Here is a 20,997-nt window from a genome sequence, read left to right as displayed (position 1 = left end):
CTACTATCTAGATCACCAGCAAAATCTGATTTGGAGAAGCCAACCACATTACGACTAATGTTTGCACCTCCTTCACACACTAAGCCAACTTCAATAGTAACTTTAGGTGTTTTCACAAGCTCCCATGTTTGATCCCAGTGTAGAGACTCAATCTTCTTAGAAGACTCGACATATATAATTTTCTCATGATAAAAGTAAGGCTCTTCAATCTCTACTTCCACAAATAAAACATAAGAATCAAAATCACCATCAATACAAGTAATGCTTCGTTGAGATACCAATTCTTGTACCTCTTGCAATTCTTTCTGGATTTCACTATCATCTCGCACTGTCACAAGAGCATTGATTTCAAGCTCCACCTGCTTGCCAACTTCTTGGTCTGATGTGTTTGCAATTCTAGACTTTATCCCACAAAGTAATGCAGACTTGTCAAAGGTAACATCCCGACTCACCATAAACTTGGGGAACTTACAATCAGTACACCACAACCAATAACCCTTCACCCCATATGCATAGCCTAGGAATATGCACTCTGTCGCCCTCAACTCAAGTTTACCATCACTCACATGAACATGAACAGGACAACCAAATACTCTCAATATAAAATAATCAGCAGGCTTACCAGACCAAACTTCCTTGGGAGTCTTAAATTCAATTGCAGTTGATGGAGACCGATTTACCAAGTAACAAGCCTTGTTGATAGCTTCTGTCCAAAATACTTTGGTTAGGCCAACATTTGAGAACACGTATTTTGCTCTCTCCAAAAGTGTTTTCTTCATCAATTCTACAATATCGTTTTGATATGGTGTTTTGTCGACAGTGCGATGTCTAACGATTTTCTCATTCTTGTAGAATAGACCAAACTCACCTTTGCAAAATTTCAAACCTTTGTTTGTTCGAAAGCTCTCGATCCTTTTCTTAGTCTGCTTCTCGATCAATACCTTCCAATGCAAAAAGGTGGTTAACACTTCACTCATAGCCTTTAGAAGATACGTCCACACCTTTCTTGAAAAATCATCAATAAAGATCCACATGTATAATGATCCACCTTTTGATACCACCGGAGAAGGATCCCACAAATCTAAATAGATGTAGTTTACTGTACCCCTGGTTTGATGAGTTTTAGTGCTAAATTTCACTCTATGTTGCTCACAGAAATCTAGCTTTCCACTCTTTTGACCACACAGCAAACTATGCTTACTTAGTTTTCTAATCCCTCTCTCGCTCATATGACCAAATCTCATATTCCATAAACGTGTTACATCATCTTCAGGATCATTAGATGAGACCACAGAAACAGTTTCAATGACCGTGTTTCCCACTAGACAATAAAGGTCACCGGATAACTTGCCCTTCATGATAGTTAAGGCTCCTTTAGATACATTCAAGACACCATCTTGGCCACTATATTTGTAGCCCTTCTTATCTAACAAACTCAAGGATATTAAATTCTTTTTCATGTCAGGGACATGTTTTACCTCAAGTGTTCTTACCATACCATCAAACATCTTGATTCTAATTGTGCCAATTCCAACAACTGAGAGAGAGAAATCATCTCCTAATTGTACAGTGCCCATATTAACAGATTGATAAGTTGTAAACCAATCACGCCTAGGACATATATGAAAGCAACAAGCCGAATCCAAGATCCATGTATCCATCAGGTTACAATTAGTAATTGCAAGAACATTATCAGTTTCCTCAAAAGTATCAAAGTCATCTCCAACCACGTTTGCAGTATTCTCAGACTTATTAAACTTTTCATCATCCTTGAATTTGATACAGTCTTGACGAAAATGCCCTTTCTGACCACAATTCCAGCAAGTTTTCCCTTTTGCTCTAGATTTACCTTTTCTGTCTAAGCCTTTCTCTTTACCTCTACCTCTATTTACAACCAAACCTTCTGCTTGATTTTCATTCCGAATACCACCAACTTTCTTCTTTAATTCCTTGGAATTTAAAGATGCCCTTACATCCTCGAAAGTGAGAGTGTCTCGGCCGTAAAGCATAGTATCCACGAAATTTTCATACGATGGAGGCAAAGAACATAAAAGAATTAGGGCTAGGTCCTCATCCTCAATTTTAACATCGATATTCTTTAAATCAAGAATAACTCTATTAAATTCATCAATGTGGGTATTAACGGACGTACCTTCACTCATCTTGAGAGTATACAATCGTTGCTTCATATAAAGCCGATTCGTCAGGGACTTGGTCATATAAATACTTTCGAGTTTAAACCACACTGCAGCAGCAGATTCTTCATCCGTGACTTCTCTTAGCACCTCATCAGACAAAGCAAGGAGAATAGCACTATGTGCTTTTTCCATAAGGTCATCTTTCTCACCATCAGATAAATTCGAGGGAAGATGCTCTTTTCCCTTCAGTGCCTTCAACAGTCCTTGTTGCACTAGCAATGCGCGCATCTTAACACGCCACAGGCTGAAATCGTTTCTTCCATTAAACTTTTCAATCTCATACTTGGTCGACGAAGTTGCCATAGCGAGATTCAGATTGATCCAAGACCTTGAAGCTCTGATACCAGTTTGTTGGGAAATTGCGGAATTGTCTCTAAAGAATTGCCCAAGAACCCAATCAATAGAATGAAGAAAGAAAGAAAAAAATCAAGTACACCCACAAGGACACAAGAATTTACGTGGTTCGGTCTTTTGATGACCTACGTCCACGGGCATAACAACAGAGAAAAATTCACTAAGAGAAAAATCAGGAGATTACAAAAACAGTCTCAAACTCATAATCCTTATCCCACGTACACCTAAATCTCTCTCTCTAAATCTAGGTGATAATTATTCTTTAACCCATAGGGTCCTTTTATAATATCAAATACAATAACCTTATCCTAATTTAATTAGGAATCTTATCCTAATATAATTAGGAATCTTATCTTAATATAATTAGGAATTGTTATTTTAATATAATTAGATTTAAAGACTATTTTATATGGTATACTAATTTAATTAGAATTAAACAACCCTAATTAAATCACAATTCAAGACTATCCTAACAGGAAGTTTGAAGTTTAGCAAAGATATTAATAGTCATTCTTTATCTTTATGTATTTTTGAAAAGCCTTTAATTTCAACCATGGAGGATTTTATTTGCAGTAACTTCAGGGAAAGATTAGGTTCACTTCTGATCGGCGGAAGAAACAAAATTCTCTCAATCTTAATTTTAAGAAGAGTTTGCTACGGTAGCACAGCGCCAACTCCAACGCCATTGATTGAAGGGTTCCCCTACAAAGCACTCACTACCACATAATATTAAAGGAAGCAATGACATATCTTATCACTGAATGCCTGACCTTGTTTTCAGTAAACTAGAGAAACATAATATATAGGTAAGATTGCTTAAGTTATATACAATTCAGCAACATGGGCGGCTACGGATTTTATTTTTATTTTGTTTTTGTCTTTTTAGCTCAATCAGGACTGATATATTAGTATGTATCAGAAGAAAGATACAATATCCTGGAAAGAACCAACTGGAGATAGTTAAAACTTGAAACGGACTGTAATGCTTATCAGCACAGCTATCACGCACCACCATAGCCACATGAGACACCATTATTAAAAAAAAAGGGGCAGTTACCTCGCAACAATCAGCTATTAAGACACCATCCGGCCACGGCACATCATGTAAATAGAGAGGAAAAAGAGAAGTCAACCCTGCAAGTTATAGAGATATCTCCTCCTGCACCTTAAGGAAACGGGCACTATCTTCCCTTCTTCTTCCTCTATCCAACTATGACCATCGGCACGCCATCCTCCTCCTCCTCATCATCTTCATCTCTATCTTCTTCTCAATGGAAATATAATGTTTTCTTGAGCTTTCACGGTGAAGATACCCGCAAGGGCTTTACGGACCATCTAAATTCTTGTTTGATTGAGAGAGGAATCATCACTTTCAGGGATGACCAAAGGCTTGAGAAGGGCCAAAACTTTGCACCAGAGCTCCTTAAAGCAATTAGAGAATCATGGTGCTCAATAATCGTTTTTTAAAAAATGTATGCTTTTTCAAGGTGGTGCCTAGATGAGCTTGTTGAGATTCTTAAACAGCGAAAAGAGAGGAAACATAAAGTTTTTCCTATTTTCTATGATGTCGAGCCACGTGAGCTACGAAGACAGAAAGGGAGCGTTGAAAAAGCCTTTGCTGAACCTGAAAAAAGATATAATCAAAGCAAGACGCAAAAGTGGCGAGATGCTTTGTATGAAGCATCCTAATTGTTTATATATATATATATATATATAAACCTAGACCAAACAGGCTCTAATTCATATTTAATTGTTTTCAAACTGCAAATTAGAAATCAATTTTTTGATAGGGAGATACATAAACATCTTATCTACAATAGTTAAAAGCTAATTTTGTTTTTTACATTACATTTTATTCAATTAGTTATATCTAAAAATAAAAAATTTAATTGGTTTATCAATAATATTATGATTAATATGAATAAAAAATAATAATATTTAATTAATGTTAATTACTAATAAGTAAATAATGTTGTGAATAATTTAATGATATATTGATGTTAGTATATATAAATAAAAAAAACTTGTAACCTCAACAAACATGCGCCATACAAAATTCTAGTAGAATATAAATCAAATAGTAATTTATGCTTTCTCATTGATAATGTTTATTTGACTTTTTGAGTTTATAGGTATGAATCAGAATTCATTGGAGGAGTCGTTAAAAAGATATCAACAAAGGTATATCAAGCACGTTCAAGTGTTCCTAATGACTTAATTGGAATTCATTCACGTTTGGATGAGCTGTATGATAAAATAGATTTTGAGGAAGATCGTGATATTCGCATTGTAGGAATTTGTGAAATGGGTGGCATTGGTAAAACAACTCTTGCAAGTGTTGTTTATACCCAAATGTCTGGTTATTTTGAAGGTAAATGCTTTCTTGCTGGTGTTCGAGAAGTTGCAATGAAATCTGGACTTGTTTCTTTACAAGAACAGCTTCTTTCTAAGATTTTTCCTAGAGAAGAGTTCAAAGTTTCTAGTGTTTATGACGGAATTGAAATTATAAGTCGTAGGTTACGTCATAAAAATGTTCTTGTTGTTATTGATGATGCGGAAAACATTCAACATTTCAAATGGCTGGCTGAAAAGCGTGATTGGTTTGGTTTAGGGAGTAGAATCATCATAACAACTAGAGATGAGCATCTGTTGCGAGTCTACGGAGTGGATGATGTGTATAAGCCTACAACATTGGATGAATCCGAATCCCTACAGCTCTTAAGTTTGAAAGCTTTCAATAGTGATGCATTGGAAAATGATTTCATATCGCTATGTAAAACTGTTGTGGAATATGCTGGTGGCCATCCACTAGCTCTTGAAGTTTTGGGCTCTTTTCTTTGTGCTAGAGGTGCAGCTCAATGGAGGAGCGCTATAGGTAGACTTAAAAGTGAACCTGACAATAGAATTCACAATTGTCTTCAAATAAGCTTTGATGGATTATCAGAAATTGAGAAAAAAATATTTCTAGAGATCGCACATTTCTTTAACAGGTGGGATAGAGATTTTGTAACAAAAATACTGGATGGCTGTGGGTATTATCCGGATATTGGACTAGATGTTCTCATCAAGAAATCTCTCATAACAGTTGAATGCAACAAAATTTGGATGCATGATTTGTTACAAGAGATGGGAAGATATATTGTTCGGCAAAAGTCTCTTGATGAACCTAGCAAAGGATGTAGGTTGTCGGAGGAAAGTGATGTATATCAAGTGCTAACACAAAACTCGGTTAGTATTTCATAATGAGTAAGTTGTGTTTATTTATTTATATTACTCTTTATTTAAATTGGCAAATTATCCATCTTTATGTAAAGCCTTACAGTACTCTTGATGTCTAGGGTACAGAAGCAATTGAAGGCATGGTCATCAACAGCATTACAAGGTACAACTACACATATCCATTTATCTTTATCTTTATCTTTATTATCTATAAAAACCCGGAATTCAAAAAATAGAAATAGAAAACGATATATTTATTTTTTGTAATTTATTAAATTAACAATTTTATTCTTAATTATTGATTATCTTTTTTTAAAAGGATTGTAAATTCATTACTATGACAGATACATATTACAAAAACAGTTTGTTGGCTAAATAAAAACAGCCATAGACCTGAATGAATCAGACCTCTAAGCTGCCTGTTCTGATAAAATCTAGGGGACGCAGATTTTATTGATGTTCTTATTACATTAAGATATTTTGTGCAACTTTGGAACAAGTTAAAAGACATATTTAATCCTGTTTTATTTTATTTTATTAAGTATATTAGTTTTATGTTACACATTTTCGACTTTCATTTATTTATTTTCTGAAATTATATATAGAAGGAATGGTGTGAAATAAAATATTTTTGATTATTTAAATTAACATATAAGTATATTACATTTACCATGTAAAAATAAACTAATTAGTTTTCTTTAAAAGAAAGTAAAAATATTGAAATCAATTTTAACATTTACGTTATAACTATTAATATTAATTAAACATTTTAATGTTTATTATCATGAAATTAATAATTGATTGAGATTCCTTTTATTTAAATATCCATATATAATTTTATTAATTGTACAATAATTAAAATTTTTAAATATATTTTTGATCATATTTTTACTTTATTTAATTAAGTGTATTTGTATGCCACAATTTTATTTTATTTTTTACTTAATATGAACGTTTTTGTATTTCTCTTCTTTTTCTTTTCTTTCCTCTGAATTATCTTATGGTGCTTAATTAGATGTCAAATGGCAGCCTATTAAGCCTACCGAGGGCTTCATAAATGGCAGCCAATTTAAATCGTATGGAATGGATATGCGAAACATGTTTTATTTATTTAAATAAATTATATTAATTGTCATTATATACAAAAGTATTGAGTTACGATATTTGCGGAGATCGTAAAGATATGTACATAACTAAAGAAATATTCACATATCAATTAAACCAATTTTTAAAATTAAAAATTTGGAATGACTTTACCTAAAAGTGTATATTAACTTAATCATTGGTAGTATATTAATGCTACCAAAATACAAAAAGGAAAAACCGTGATAATCCAGTTGATATAGAAAAGAGCTTGACAAAGGAATTTAAATTTTGATTGAACGTGGACAAGAAATAAGAATGCAAAACAGAAATATTGGTTGCATTAGAAATCAATAAATTTGAATTGAGACTTTAATAGTTTTTGTGCAAGATGAAACTCAAGTTCATGAGCATCTAGAATACATGCATATCTAGTGACTTTTCCAAGTGTCAAGGATTCTTTATATATATATACAGACACAAACACTCCAGCTTTGTAGGTTGTTCTATTGCTATATATGTTGTGAAGCTCATTTGTCTGTATTCCCTTGCTTATCATTTCTTAGGGAACAAAACAAGACTTTCACTTTGAATGCTGATGCCTTCTCGAAGATGACAAAACTAAGATTGCTCATAGTCCGTGGTCTCTTTAAATCTTCTAATCTCAGATATCTTTCTAAAGAGTTACGGTTTTTTGATTGGTTTGGATGTCCTTTAGAATCATTGCCTTCGGGCTCCCAACCAAACAACCTTGTTGCACTTCTCCTACCTAATAGCTGCATTGAACGACTATGGGAGGGAAAGAGAGTAAGAATTACTTTATTTAATGTTGGCCTTTAAACTTATTTTCATAGAAATTATAAATAATTTGAATATCGTTACAAATTAACAAGTTTTTTGTTTCTTTGACAGCCTTTAAATAAGTTAAAAGTCGTCAACCTCCAACACTCCCCAAAGCTAATAAGGACATCAGACTTCACAATGGCCAAAAATCTCGAAAGTCTGGAGTTGGAAGGCTGTACCAGCTTAGTAGATGTCCATCCATCCATCTCATTTCTACCCAAGCTTCAACTTTTGAATGTATGAAACTGCAAAAGCCTTAGGAGTCTCCCAACCAAAATTGGAATGGAATCTCTTGAAACATTGATTCTTTCGGGCTGCTCTAAACTTGAACATTTAGCAGACTTCACAATGACCAAAAATCTCAAAAGTTTGAATTTGGAAGGCTGTACCAGCTTAGTAGATGTCCATCCATCCATTGCATTTCTACCCAAGCTTAAACTTTTGAATTTAAGAATCTATAAGAATCTCAAATCTCAAAACTCTTGCAGGAGCTCTATTTAGATGGGACAAGCATTGAAGAACTTCCCTCTTCAATTGGAGATCTCAGCAGTCTAAAAGTTCTTAATCTCTCGAGTTGCTCTGTATTTGAAAATTTACCACCATCCTTCCTACAGAGGATATATAGGAAGGGATGCAGAGTGCTATTACCAAGTCTGAATCCCATGCTTTTCAAAAAAAGTCCGAATTCCATAGCTCTAACGTTAACTCGTTTCTCAGGTTTGAGTTCTTTGACAGAGTTGAATATAAGCGGCAGGACTCTTTGTGAAGGGGCTCTTCCTAATGATATATGTTGCTTATCCTCATTGGAAACACTGATTCTTACTCATAACAATTTCGTCAGCCTACCTGCAAATATTTGTCAGCTTACCAAGCTTCTTCGTCTCGAATTATGGGATTGCAAAAAGCTTGAATCATTGCCTGAGCTTCCATCAAGCATAAAGGCAGTAGGGTTAGGTGGTTGTGCTTCATTGGAGATAGTTCCGAATCCAACAAAACCATACAATCCTTGGAAAAGAAGAAGTTATAACCCTATATGGAGTAAGGCATATTGTTACGGCCTTAATTGCTTCAAATTGGTTGGGAATGAAAATGCATTAGGAATGCTAAAAGGACATATTAAGGTATATTTCTAGAACTCGCTTACCCTTAATTCCCAAGAATTTATAGTAGTAAATTAATGGATTAATTATGCATTTGATATTTGATCATGGCAAAATTATCGATTTGATACTTAAAATTTAAAAAGTTACGAATAGATATTTAAATTTTACTTTCGTTGAATGGTTTGAATTATTTATTAACAGTTAGTCAAATCAACAATATGATAAAAAATAACTAATAAGAATGTGCATGTGACTCATCATTTTTTGTGTTTTATTTTTTGTTTTTGTTCTAACGTTTTCATTTTTAACAATAAAATAATAATTTTAAAAATTTTAAAAATCTAGAAAATGACAAAAGTTAGAAGAAATCAAAAAGAGGAATAAAAAATTAGGGAGAGAGAAATAGGGAAATTTGGGGATATACATAGGGAAGGAGGAGGAAGGGAGGAAAGAGAGACAAGGTGAAAGGAGAGGAAGGCATTGTTCGAGCTAGTGTTGGTTTAGATTGGCACTAATTTACGTCGTTGTAGTATGCCATGTAAGTGTTGTGTGATAATTTAGTTACACAATAATAATTAATTATTAGTTATAAAGACTTAATTAACTTATAATGAAGGTTTGATTTAACGTAATAAACATATAAGATTTTATTTAGATTTTTTTGAATAGTTTATGGTCTTTTTTGAATATTATGTCAATTTTTTATTTTTTATTTTAAAAATAATTTATTTTTTCCATATTTTAAAAATCTTTTATTTTAAATTTCAAAAATAAAATTTGTAAGAAACCGAAATTTTTTTTTTGTTTTGAATTTTCTGAATTTTTTTATTTTTGTTTTAAAAATAAAAATTTTTAGCAAAAAAAACGGTTTTTTTTCTTTAAAAACAATTTTTTTTAAAAAAATAAAAATTAAACTGACGTAGTATTTTTAGACATGTGACGTATTTTTATTGATTGTTTTGTGACATGTCACCTATTTGATGAACACCGTTAATCAAAATTTTCAAACGAACTAATTGAATTAAAATTCAAATATCTAATTATGAATTTTCAAACTTCAAGCATCATATTGAAAGTTTTCAAAATAATTCTGTTGCAAAATGTGTATTTTCAAACGGGGCTTTGTTTTGCAGGCAATTGCGAAAGCAAAAACGATATTTGACATGCTTATTCCTGGAAGTAAAATCTTTGAATGGTTTAATCACCAGAGTGAGGAAGGTTCAGTAATGATATCAATGCCTCCCAATTTGCAAAATGATGGTGATCAGTGGATGGGAATCGCCGTCTGCTGTGTTTTTGTGCCTCCCTCCAATAATGATGATTGGATTAGGGATCTTGCTATGTGTACTGTTATTATCCATTCTATAGATTTTCAACATAGGCTACCTACTTATGGGTTTAATTTTCATAGCGATTCACACCGGATCTTGAAGGACCATCTTTGGCTAGGGTATTTGCCTCGTGACATTGTAGATTATTTTTGGAATGACGAAAGTGGAGATTGCAAGGTGAAGAAGTGTATTGGAATTAAGATTTTATTCGAAACCCTTGGCATTGGTCCTAAGGTCAAGAAGTGTGGGGCTCGATTAGTGTATCGAAGTGATATGGAGGACATGGACCCAACAATAGAGCAGTCTAGCACTCCAACTTCAACAAATTTTAGCGATATCCATCAAGATTCTACTGATGGGCTCAGCAAAAAAAGAAAAAGATACTTCTGATGGATCAACAGGGAATGCTGCCCTTGTCAAGTGATGGCTATTTTATCAGGTGGAAGAAACATTCCCGTGAACCACTAATCACCTAGTCTTTATAATTCTTTGTCCCCACAGCTCTTATTCTGCTTTCACTTTTTACATGACCAAATTAATTGGACTTTAATTATTTCCATTTTATCTATTTATTTGCATTTAATTTAAAAAAGTAAGATCCATGATCATGTCTTATGATTCTAATTTGCATTCATAACCTTTATTCTTTATTTCTAGGTCGAAGAAGTCATAGAAGGAGGACAGAGGTGAAATCCTTTGTGCATGTCGTTTTGATCCTCTCACCTTTGTCAGTAGCATTTCAGCCAAGTTGTACATGCTTTAATAGCTTTGCGTGAATGAGGTATTAATTAAACAAAAGTCCTGTTGTATTGTGCATTGGAATAAACCATTTAAAGGTAAGTGATTGTGTTCTTTACTTAAAAAGTCAAATTCAAATCTTATGTTATTTTTTTGTGATTTATAACGTTCTAAACTGTGTGGGCCTAGTAAATAAAAATAATATTTCAATTGTGTTACTACTCAACGAAATCTAATTCTAGTCATTTTCAATTTATTGCTTATATTTGAGATAAATGGTATATTAACTCAATTCGGAATGGATCATATTGAAATGTGTTATACATGATAATAGAATGTGGTTATGCTAGAGTGACTCGTGTTCTTTTTTTTATTTTAGGTTTTAAGAACATTGTCTTTATGGTATGTGTTTATATGCTTTAATCTGATCTTTTTGAAATACATCATGATAGTATATGATCATATACTAGTGCTTAATAAAATTATCATTTGAATGAGAAATTTTTTTTGATATTAGAGATGCGATAGTTTATGAAATCTTTAACAAATACTTGAACAAAACTTTATAGGATAAGAAATCTCAAATATATATATATGCATGTTATAGATATTTCATAATATCATAGTTGGTAGGGGTGATAATTAGATGGACAATCACTTTGAGGTGCAAGAAAATTCAAGTCATTTTCAAGTTTAGCTTATTCCAGTTTCGCATTAAGATTATTTGAGTAATATTTGTCTCTTGATCTCATTCAATTTTCTGCTTTCATATGCAATAAGGTAGCCATCTTGCATCAGCACGCCACCAATGGCAAAATCAAAAGCATTTGTGTATACCTCAAAGGGCCTACCATGGTCGGATATGGCTAGAACTAGCTTCTCAGTCATTACCTGTTTATACCTCTCAAACGCCCTTTGACTCCATTCCTGTCCCAATTCCTTCACTTCTTCAGCATATTCATGAGGGGTGCAACTATGGATGAGTAGCTCCTAATGAATATCCTCTAGTAGTTCACCAACCCGGAAAAAGGCCTTAATTCTTTCTCGTTTATGGGTGGCTCCCACTCTAAGATTTTCCTTCAACTTATTCTTATCTATCCTAATAATATGCCCCAAGAATGGTATTTAATGCAAGCTAAATACACATTTTCCTTTTTGAAATACAATTTATGTGCTCTCAGTTCATCAAAGACAAGCTTACGATGTTCTACATGCTCAACAAGGGTATTACTATAAACAATAATATCATCAAGGTAAATCATCACAAATTTATCAAAAAAGGGTTAGAGTACTTTGTTCATGAGCGTGTAAAACATGATTGATGCATTGATGAGCCTAAATGACATGACCAAAAATTTGATACAAGCTATCTTGGGCTTATTACCGTCAACTTTGTGCACTTGGTAGAAGTCTGGCCTCAAGACCAACTTCCTAACCCATGTAGCCTCCCTCAACTAATCAAATAAATCTACTATAAGTGGTATGAGGTTCTTAATGGTCAGCTTGTTCAACATTCGATAATCCACATACATGCAAGGAGACATCATGCTTGTGCTAAAACAACACCTACGCACCAAATGGGGCCTTAGAAACCACGATGAAACGAGCCTCAATGAGCTTCCCCAACTGCCTCCTCAACTCCTTCTACTCAAGGGGAGACATCTTGTAGGCCAATCTGCATGGTAGCCTGCTTGTTTGTTTGGGTAGTGTGCTGGACTGGCTGGCTGGGCTCAATGTTGACTAGGTGGTTACTGGAGGGGCCGTCCACCGAGCTCCTTAATACTCAGGAGCCTACTCCGATATACGGGTCACGACACGTGTACTTTGCTTTCTAAAGTCCATTAATTGATCAAGTTTTCTTCTCTCTTTTTTTTTTTTTTCTTTTGATAAAATCCATACAAGTTCTTATGATTTTGTTGTAATTTAGCCCAAATTCATTAGATTTAATAATAAATATCTCGTCACAAAATGTCAAAATATGATTAAATTACTAAATTACTTGTTAGCCTAAGCATCAAAACCCTTTTTGGAGCCAGATTACACTATCCTCGTTCTTCATATTCCTCTTTTTCAAAGTATTCATCTTCCATAACTCAAAAATCTAAGCTCAAGCATATTTATGTTTGTTTTTTTTCTTTTTCAAGATTCTTTGATCATTGTATTTCTGAAATTTTGAAGTGGGGAAATGTAGAAGCCACGTTCATGGGGATGTTCATGTTCATGGAAAATAATTAATAATTAAAAAGAGAAAAAAAAAAAGGGAATCATATCCGTTTGGCATCTATCTGAACCATTAAGTAATTAGCTTCCAAAGATGGCTACAGAAACACAGACAAAATTACTTGCAGCTAATAAAATAGCATCTTAGTACTAATTCTTTTTTTTTTTTTAATTTGCTTGTAATGGCCGCAAGCCTGGAATTTGATGCTTCATTGGTAATCGGTTGCATTCCTCTTCCTAAATTCCTAATTCACAACACCTGAAAAGGATGGATATATATATATATATATATATTGAGGTTACAGATGCGTGCCCCCTTTTTCGTTACAGATACAAAGTTATAACCGAAAAAGTTTTGTTGATGGATTGATCAATGGCTGCTGCCTTTTCTTTTTCATATTTTAATAATGTGTGTGGACAACAGGAGGAGGTGAAGTGTAGGATATGGAGCTGAAGATAGAAGTCGTAACTCCTTTGATAGTGTTTAGAATGGAAGTGCAGAGTGAGAGACGGTTGTGATTGTGCAATGTGGAATCTTTGTTGTTGGTAAAGAAGAATTTACTTGTTCATGAAGATAATTCAATCTGAGTCATGATCCACTTTAACACTACTCTTTCATAAATACTTTGTTTATATAATCATTTTCTCTTTCCAAATATAAACAAAAGAAAACATTGCTTTAGCCAAAGCAACCTTTTTCTTTTCCTTTAGTGATCGACCTTCCCAAACCCACTCTCTAACAGAGAAAAAAAAAGTTGTTCGAAATGCAAATGGTAACATCTAGAATGTGTTAGAAATATTTGAGAAGAAAGAAGAAATTTTGAGAAAAAAAAGGTATAATTTTAAGGGCATAAGTTAACGTTTTTTTCAAGGTATACGTCTTTTAATATAAAGACTTATTTTTTTTATAATATAACTCTTGAAATAGTTATTTCTTTCATAATTTAACTACTCAAAAAATATATTTAATAAGGTAACTATTTTTAACTTTTTAGTTATGACTTTGTATCAATAAGCACTTTTCATAAATAACCTTTTATTATTTAATTTAAAAATTAGAATAATAAAATTAATTGCTTATTAATGTTTTAGTCTGAGAGTACAGACTATCAACATTAATAACCTATTTAACAATCCCTCATTAGTTTGAAATGTTGATTTTGCCTAAAAAATATATATTTTATTTCTATGATCTTTCACACAAAATCCAACTTTTAAATGTCCATTCTCTCGCCCTTTTTAAGTTTATTATTAAGTGAAATGAAAGAGATACATGCACTGCTTAAAATTTTCACAAATATTATTAAAAACTTGCATACATGGATTTTGTTACTATACTTAGTTTTATAATATGACAATAGGATGTTTTAGGCAATTCATGTTGGATTATATTATTATGGATTTTGACTGTTTCGATTTTGGAAAATGAAATTTTGGATTATTTTGCATTTAGGTTAGATCTTGGGTGGATCATTTGATAGTGTTTGAATTATTTATTGACTTTTAAAGTCAAATTAAGTTAAACTTGAATAGGTTATTTAGATTCAGACGGGTTATATGTTATCAACTTTGATAATTTTTACTAACTTATTTAAAGATTAATTTAATCAACTTGCATCCGAAAATCATGTAAAGAAAATTGTTTTTAAAACAAATAATTACATCACGTAAATCAACTAATTTTTATCAAACCAATAAATAATTACTATTTAATTTACTGTTTTTAACACAAACCATTAAATCATGTAATTAAATAATTTTTATGAAATTAATAAATAATAATTATTTTTTACTGTCTGTTGAAACAAATAATTAAATCATGTAAACCAAATAATTTTTATCAAACCAATAATTAAATAATTATTATTTAATTTATGATTATATTTTTTTCTTGAAATAGGTTTACACTATTAGAGCAAATTTTTGTTATATCAAAAACAAATAATAAAGACAGGCAAAAGATTAGGAAGTATTTTGCACAAAATTTTTTAAAAATTTTAAATAAAATTGAAATTGACCGACTTTTATGGATTTAAAATTTTTCAACATGAGCTTGTTGAGATTCTTAAACAGAGAAAAGAGAGGAGACATAAGGTTTTTTCAGTTTTTTATCATGTCGATCCATCTGACTTGCGAAAACAAACAGGGAACGTTAAAGATATGGTGTAAAAGCTAAATATGTTCATACATATTTTAAATCAGATAACGAAAGTATAAAATTACTTTTACAATGACACGTGGGCCCCCAACTAACTAATAAGATGCGAGTCTGTGAACCTATAATTTTGACAATGCAAGGCTAACTGAAGTCCTTGATGCAATCGGCTATCTACCAGCTATCCCAAACCTGAAATTTGGAAAATTGAGAGTGGTGAGATTATAAAATCCCAATGAGTAAACAGACACCATCTAAACTATCTAAAGGCGAGTAAATAGAGACAATTAAAAGATAATTAACTTCAGCAAATTTTTCACATCACGAATATTCATTTCAACCAAATAATCAATATGGCTCGTGAATTACTCAAAACTTGGCTCATGCCAAATTCTGTACTCGGTGACACTTGGACCAGGGGTATCCAACCGAGTCCGCCAAGGCTGTTAAAAATTCATATTTCGCATAAATCATATTTTTATTTTGAAACATAGCCGTTCCTTGACGTTGGCTGAGTCTCACTCTCACGCGATGGTCCACGTGAAGTGCACTCAAAAAGCCCACCTCAAGAGATACTCTATGCGCCTCTACGACCAAGGTGAGAATATAAAGGAGTTTACCGTGCCCCTCTAATAGGCTGACCCACGGAACCCCCCACCACTGCAGTAGCTAAACTTAAAAGATATCTTAATAATGATATTCAAAATTGTCTTCGAATAAGCCTTGAGGGATTAGATGAAATAGAGAAGAAAATATTTCTAGATATCGCACATTTCTTCAATGGATTGGACAAAGACTTTGTAACAAAATTACTGGCTGGTTATGGGTATAATCCCCAATATTGGACTAGATGTTCTCATCAAAAAATCTCCCATAATAGTTGAAGACAACAGAATTTGAATGCATGAGTTGCTACAAGAAATGGGAAGATATATTGTTTGGCAAAGTCTTTGGATGAACCTAGCAAATGTTTTATACTGTCGGAGGAAGAGGATGTATATCATGTGCTAACACAAAACTCGGATAGTATTTCATAGAGATTATATTATATTTATTATTTACTTATTTTACTCTCTACTTACAAATTATCCACCCAAGAAAAAATGTTGAAGGCATCTTTTTTGTGTAAAGCCTTATGGTACTTATGATGTTTAGGAGACGGAAGTGATCGAAGGCATGGTCATCAACGGTATTACAAGGTACAAATATATATCTTTTTATCTTTATCTTTATCATCGATAAAAACTTGAATTTTAAACAGTTGAGCATTTATTTGAAACGATGTTTTTAAGGGCATTTTGGTCTACTCATGTTTATTTTTAGATAGAAACAAATAACTTTATATGTGTGGTTATTTCTGAAATCACCTTATCACGAAGTCCTTCTCTCACAATTTTCTCTTTCAAATGTATCATATAATCTTATTTTATTTTATTAATTATATTATTTTTATGTTACACATTTCCGACTTTCGTTTATTTTTTTTTCTAAAATTATTTATAAAAGTAATGTATCTTTACAAAAATATATAAATATAAAAGTAATGGTATGCAATTATATATTTTTTAACTATTGAAATAAAACATGTAAGCATATTACATCTACCATGTAAAAATAAAATAATTAGTTTTCATTATATAAAAATAAAAAAATAACATCAATTTTAACATTTACGTTATAATTATTAATATTAATTAAAGATTTTTTAGTCTATTATCATGAAATTAATAATTGATTGATATTCTTCTTATTAGGTAACAAAATGAGACTTTCACTTTGAGTGCTGATGCCTTCTTAAAAATGAAAAAACTAAGATTGCTCATAGTCCGTGGTGTCCTAGAATTTTGTGATCTCGTATATCTTTCTAATGAGCTAAGTGTTTTAGGATGGCTTAAGTATCCTTTAAAATCATTGCCTTGGGCCTTCCATCCAGACAACCTCGTCGTACTTCTCTTACCCAATAGCTGCATTGCACAACTATGGGAGGGAAACAAAGTAAGAAATAGTTTATTTGATGTTGGTCTTTTAGCTTATATTCTTAGAAATTATAAATAATTTGAATGTCGTCACAAAATAACAATTTATGTTTCCTTTTATTGTTTCTTCCATAGTCTTTAAATAAGTTCAAAGTCCTCAACCTCAAAGGCTGCCAAAACCTGATCAGTACACCAGACTTCACAATGACCAAAAAATCTCAAAACTTTGAGCTTGGAAGGTTGTACTAAAATTACAGATGTTCATCCATCAATCGCCTTTCTAGTGAAGCTTAAATATTTGAATTTAAGAAACTGCAAAAGGCTTGAGAGTCTTCCAACCAAAATTGAAATGAAATCTCTGGAAACAATGATTCTTTCAGGCTGCACGTATCTTCAAAGGTTTCCAGAGATTGATGGGAAAATGAAATGTTTGCAGAAGCTCTATTTAGATGGGACAGGCATTGAAGAACTACCCTTTTTTGTTGGACATCTCGGCAGTCTAGAAGTTCTTAATCTTTCTAACTGCTCTGAACTTGAAAATTTATCAACATCCCTCATAAGGAGGAAGTATAGGATGAGACGCGGGGTACTATCATCAAGTCTGAATCTCATGCTTTTCAAACAATGTTTGAATCCCATGGCTTTGACGTTACCTCGTTTATAAGGTTTGAGTTCTTTAACAGAGCTGAATATAAGCGACAGGAATCTTTTGCAGGGGCCTCTTCCTAGTGATATATGTTGCTTACCCTCATTGGAAACACTGATTCTTAGTGATAACAGTTTCGCCAGCCTACCTGCAAATCTTTGTCAACTTACCAAGATTCATCGTCTCAAATTGGTGGTTTGCAAGAAGCTTGAAACATTGCCCGAGCTTCAGTGCCGGCTTAAGGGTAAAGCAACCAAAGCGGTGGCTTTAGGCCCCAAATTTTTAGTAGGCTTCCTAATTTTATAATAACAATATAATTAATTATATTAAAAATACAAAAATTAGTATAATTATTAAAATATATACCTATCATTCAAGTCTAATAAATATTTATTTTCCCTCTCTTTCACATGCTTATTTATTCTCAACTATTTATGTCACGACCCGGTACACCCCTCGAGCCCGTGACAACTGTCGCGGTGTCTCGGTAGACACTCATTGCCCTAAATGTTAACCTGAAACCCTGCAAGGCTTTACTATCAGTTTTTCTATTCTTTTGTGAGCAACCATTGTCAATTATCGTGCTCTAAAAGATTTTAAACCTTTTCCAACTTAAAACAAATAAAATATTAATTTTCGTCTCACAGGGATATTTTGACCATTTTTCTAAAAAATTTTGAAACTGGCTAACATGTAATATACAAGTACAAAAGACATAATTCATAATCAAAATGAGTTTAAAAGTCTAAAATCTTCATTTAAAATGAAATTATGGTTATTTGAATATAATAAGAAAATAAAAGAAATTTTAAGTAAAATATTCTATTTTCTTATAAAACAATATTTATAGAGTTATACGTAAATAATTTTTGTAGCGTAAAGGCTAAATAAATTTATACATGCTGAAATACAGTAAGCCAAAATATTTAATTTAATTTACAATAACAAAAAGGCCCCTGAATATACAAAAGTAAAGAGGACTGTGAACCTACGGTTTGAAAAATGCAGATCCAACGGTAGTCCTCGATGAGATCAGCTATCTACAGTCTATACTGAACCTGAAATGGGTGGAAAGGAGGGTGGTGAGATTATAAAATCCCAATGAGTAAACAAACATCATCATAAACATCTAGAGTTGAGTACATGGAGACAATAAAGTAAATCATCATAAACTGGGTTATAGCATTAGAACACATTTTGTTCAAAACACGTAAAGAGGCTTATGAATCTCATAAAAATCTAGGCTTGTGCCATAAATCCATTCTCGGGGACACCTTGGCCGAGGCATCCTACCGAGACCGCCAAGGCTATTAAAATTCACATTTCACATAAATCATGTTTTTGTTTTGAAAACATAGCCGTTCCTTGGCGTTGGCTGAGTTCCCCCTCACGTGGTGGTTTAGCGTGAAGTGAACCCTAAACTTTACCCCAGGAGATACCCTACGCGCCTCTCCGTTCGAGGTAAGAATATAATGGGGTTTACCGTGCCCCTCTAAAAGGCTGGTCCACAGAAACCCCCTACTGCAGTGATTAATTAATATATAATCCACCATATAATAAAACTCAATAACATGATATGGCAATTTTGTAATTCGTAGTTTTTCAAGGTAACCAAACAATTCGCATTTCAATACAATTGCCAACTAGCCAATCATGCTCGATTTATCATAAGCCAGTTAATTTAAACAATCAAATTGCCACAATTAACAGTCTCCGTGTACTCTATTTTTCAAAATCACTATTAATTTCAAAACAATTTATAATTTAATTTCATTGAAACTCATTTATTCATAAAACATGAAAATTTATCTTTTTAAATTCCTTTTTCCATAGAATTCATGAAAGCATCTAAAAACCACCCTAGATAATTAAAATGACAGTAAGTTTACTCACAATGTCTAGAATGCAGACTTTCGAAGCACTCTGTCTACTGGTCCTCGGATGCAATTTCCTTGCCTTTATCGGAGGACTCACCACCTTGACACAGTACAAAATCGAGAGTTTCACCAAGTTGGTACTAAATCAAAATTAAACTAATTTAGACTACCAATGCATGATATGGAATGCAAAAATGCACTGGTAACTATCTAAACCCGGTATTGGCCTAATTCGTCTTATCACCCGATTAAATTCCTAACGGGTCCGTTTAAACTCCAATTTAATTCTTTTCAGTTTCTATACCTCAATTGCACCCAAATTAACTTAATGTCCCTCAGTGTGGTGCAAATTATCAGTCCCAACAGCAAATTACGAAAATACCCCTAGTGGGTAAAAATTCGTATTTTTGCTCCGAAAATTCCCATTATTTTTCTAGGCTCATAATTCATTATTCCTTAACCAATTCTCCTAGAATAAAATCAAACTCATCCTCACTCACTACATGGTAAATTCAGCCATTAATGGTTGGGGGAGAAAATAAATTCTTTTCTTGTTGTTTTGTTTCTAAATATGCTAAACTAACTAAAAACACTAACATAAATTAAAATCAAATAAATCCAACAACTTTCTCTCTCCTAACCCATTTTGATCAGCCAACAATTCATCATAAAAACATGTAATTTAAGCATGGAAAATGAAGAGAAATGCTTAAGGAAAATAGATTTCAAGCTTAAGTTGAAAAATCCTACCTTTTTCACTTGTTTTCCTTGATTTTCCACACTTTTTCTCTTGAAATTCCTCACCTAGGGTTTGTTCTTCCTCTCTTTCTCTCTCGTCCTTGCTTGGCCAAATATTTGGAGAGTAATGGGCTGATTTAGGCTGATTTTTAAGTTAAATAATAAAATATCCTAGGCTTGACACATGGCATTTTTTAATTGGTCCATTTTTAAAATTTTAAAAATTGAAACATTTCATCTCCACCACATGATTAGTCAAAGGTCAAAAATCAGAATAAAGGAAGACCATGTGCTGGAAAAAATATCCTGGTGGTGGAAAATTACAATTTTGCCCCTAGGGTGGTAAAATTATCTTTTTACCCCTATATTCCAAATTATACCGAAATTAAAATTTTTCACTTCTAAATCTCAAATCATACTCCAATAAGTCAAATTATACTTCAATAAGTCAAATGGAGCCAAAAAAGTCTTTTCTAAAATTTTCATTTTGTCCCCAAGTGGCAAATGACCATTTTG

General features: G+C 32.6%; 1 pseudogene; it reads left to right on the top strand.

Moving 5' to 3' along the window:
* On the top strand, positions 3,765-10,521 carry LOC18595221 (annotated as a pseudogene).

Source organism: Theobroma cacao, chromosome 6 (assembly GCF_000208745.1).
Source record: "Theobroma cacao cultivar B97-61/B2 chromosome 6, Criollo_cocoa_genome_V2, whole genome shotgun sequence".
NCBI lineage: Eukaryota > Viridiplantae > Streptophyta > Magnoliopsida > Malvales > Malvaceae > Theobroma > Theobroma cacao.
This window is presented reverse-complemented; position numbering and strand designations above follow the sequence as displayed.